Source organism: Mirounga leonina, unplaced genomic scaffold, assembly GCF_011800145.1.
Source record: "Mirounga leonina isolate KUSES-001 unplaced genomic scaffold, KU_Mleo_1.0 Mir_173, whole genome shotgun sequence".
Taxonomy (NCBI): domain Eukaryota; kingdom Metazoa; phylum Chordata; class Mammalia; order Carnivora; family Phocidae; genus Mirounga; species Mirounga leonina.
In genome coordinates this window covers 32,897,373-32,900,491 of record NW_023270447.1, presented here as the reverse complement: position 1 = coordinate 32,900,491, position 3,119 = coordinate 32,897,373, and the positions used below count along the sequence as shown (strand labels likewise).

Genomic DNA, 3,119 nt, shown 5'->3' with positions numbered 1-3,119 from the left:
AGATTAAATGCAATTCTAATAAAAATCCCAGCAAATTATTTTGTGACTATCTGATTTATGACACCAAATAACCAACACAATATTGAAGGAGAAGAACAAAGTCAGAGGACTGACACTGTTCAAATTCAAGACTTACTATAAAGTTACAGTAATCAGTACAGTATGATTGGTGAAAAATTGGCAAACAAACCAGTGGAACAGAATAGAGAGCCCAGAAATAGACCCTCACAAATATAGTCAACTGATCTTTGACAAAGGAGCAAATGCACAAAACAAAATGCAGGAAAAATTCTCTTTTTAACACATAGTCCTGGAACAACTGGACAACCACATGCAAAAAAAATGAATTGATACACAGACCCTACATTTTTCGCAAATATTAACTCAAAATGGATGATAGGTTTACATGCAAAATGCAAAACTATAAAAATCCTAGAAGATAACTTAGGAGAAAATCTAGATGACTCTGGGTTTGCTGATGACTTTTTAGATACAACCCCAAAGGCCAGATCCATGAGAGAAATAAATGATGAACTAGAATTCATTAAAATTAAAAACTTCTGCTCTGTGAGAGACACTGTTAGGAGAATGAAAAGACAAGCACAGAACGGTAGAAAATATTTAAACAATATGTCTGATAATGAATTGATATGCAAATATATGAAAAATTCTTAAAACTAAACAAGAAAAACAATACATGCTGTATGATTCCAAATATATGACATTCTGAAAAGACAAAAATATGGAGATTACAAAGATCAGTGTTTGCCAGAGGCTGGGGAGTGGAGGGTAGAAAAGGCAGAGCACAGGGGATTTTTAGGGCAGTGAAACTATTCTTTATGATACTACAGTGGTAAATACATGTCATTGTACATATGTTAAAATCTGAAAATGTACAACTCAAGAGTGAACTCTAGTGTAAACTATGGACTTAGGTGATAATGATGTATCAATGTAGATTCACCAATTATAGCAAACACATTATTCTGGTGTAGTATGTTGAGTGTGGGGGAAGCTGTGAATGTGTGGGGGAAGGGGGCATGTGAAAACTCTGTACTTACTGCTTAATTTTTCTGTGAACCTAAAACTGCTTTTAAAAAATAAAGTCTATTTTTTTAAAGTATAAACTCCTGAGAGTCTCAGCCTCATCACTGCTGCTCAGAGAATGCCGAGCCCCCATCTGTCTACCACCACCCACTCTAGAATAGAACATCCAGTCCTGGATAGAAACGAGCTGGTGCAGAGGGCCAAACTGGCTGAGCAGGCTGAGGAATATGTTTACATGTCAGCCTGCCTGAAGTCTGTAACTGAGCAAAAAGCTGAATTATTCAATGTGGAGTGGAACCTTCTCTCAATTGCTTATAAAAATGTTGTAGGAGCCCATAGGTCACCTTGGAGGGTCATCTCAAGTATTGAGCAAAAGATGGAAGGTGCTGAGAAAAACAGCAGATGGTATGAGAATACAGAGAGAAAATTGAGACCAAGCTAAAAGATGTCTGCAATGATGTACGGTCTCTTTTGGGAGTTTTTTTTTCTTTTTTTTAAAGATTTTATTTATTTTTGACAGAGAGAGAGTGTACAAACAAGCAGGGGAAGAAGCAGGCAGAGGGAGAGGAAGAAGCAGATTCCCTACCGAGCAGGGAGCCCGATGTGGGGCTTGATCCCAGGACCCTGGGATCATGACCTGAGCCGAAGGCAGACGCCCAACTGTCTGAGCCACCCAGGCATCCCTCTTTTGGGAGTTTTTGATCCCTAGGGCTTCACAAATGAGCAAAGTCTTTTATTTGAAAATGAAAGGAGACGACTACTGTTACTTGGCCGAGGTTTCTGCTGGTGATGATAAGGAGATTGTGGATCAGTCAAAACAGGCATATCAAGAAGTTTTGAAATCAGCAAAAAGGAAATGCAACCAACACATCCTATCAGGTTGGGTCTGGCCCTTAACTTCTCTGTGTTCTATTTTAAGATTCTGAACTCCCTGGAGAAAGCCTGCTCTCTTGCAAAGACAGCTTTTGATAAAACCATTGCTGAACTTGATACATTAAGTGAAGAGTCATACCAAGACAGCACTTTTGTGGTGCCTGGGTGGCTTGTCGGTTAAGCATCTGACTTTGGTTCAGGTCATGACCTTGGGGTCCTGGGCTCCAGCCCTGTATCAGGCTCCCCACTCAGCAGGGAGTCTGCTTGTCCCTCTCCCTCTGCCCCTCCCCCTACGTGTGCTCTCTCTGTCTCTCTCTAATAAATAAATAAAAATCTTAAAAAAAAAGAAAAGAAAAAAAAGACAGCACACTAACAATGCAATTACTTGAGACAACTTGACATTGTGGACTTCAGATACCCAAGGAGACGGAGTTGAACTGAAGCAGGAGAAGGAGGGGAAAATTAGCTGGCCTTCCAACTTTTGTCTTCCTCATTCTAAAATTTACACAGTAGACCATTTGTCATTCATGCTGTCCCACAAATAGTTTTTTGTTTATGGTTTATGACAGATTTATGTTACTTTTTTTTTAAAGATTTTATTTATTTATATGACAGACAGAGACACAGCGAGATAGGGAACATAAGCAGGCTTCCCATGGAGCAGGGAGCCCGATGCGGGGCTCGATCCCAGGACCCTGGGATCATGACCTGAGCTGAAGGCAGACGCTTAACGACTGAGCCATACAGGCGCCTCGATTTATGTTACTTCTATTTGAATTCCTATTCTTCCCATGTGGTTTTTATGTTTAATATAGGGGAGTAGAGTCAGTTAATGTTTAGGGAGTTACCTGTTTTCATCTTGGCATGGCCAATATGGGGATGTGGAACTTTTATACTAGTTATAAATATTTGGCATAGTACATTTGGTACATTGTGGCTTCACAAAGACCAGTGTTAAAACTGCTTCCATGTCTAAGCAGAGAAAACTGCCTACATACTGGTTTGTCCTGGTGGGGAATAAAAGGAATAACTGGTTCCAGACACAGGTATAGTTATTGTGGAAACTTTTAAGTCTGGAGCACTTACAAGGCTGTAGTAGAAATAGGTACCCCGTGGATATTACAGGTTGAACCACGTGTATCTGTGGAATACTCATTCTCAATGTGCACACCTTTGACTACAGTTGCAGAAGTATTGCT

At 39.9% G+C, this 3,119-nt stretch overlaps 1 pseudogene; it reads left to right on the top strand.

Annotated features, from left to right (window-relative positions):
• The first annotated feature begins 1,165 nt into the window (after positions 1-1,165).
• On the top strand, positions 1,166-2,386 carry LOC118018949 (annotated as a pseudogene).
• Positions 2,387-3,119: the final 733 nt, after the last annotated feature.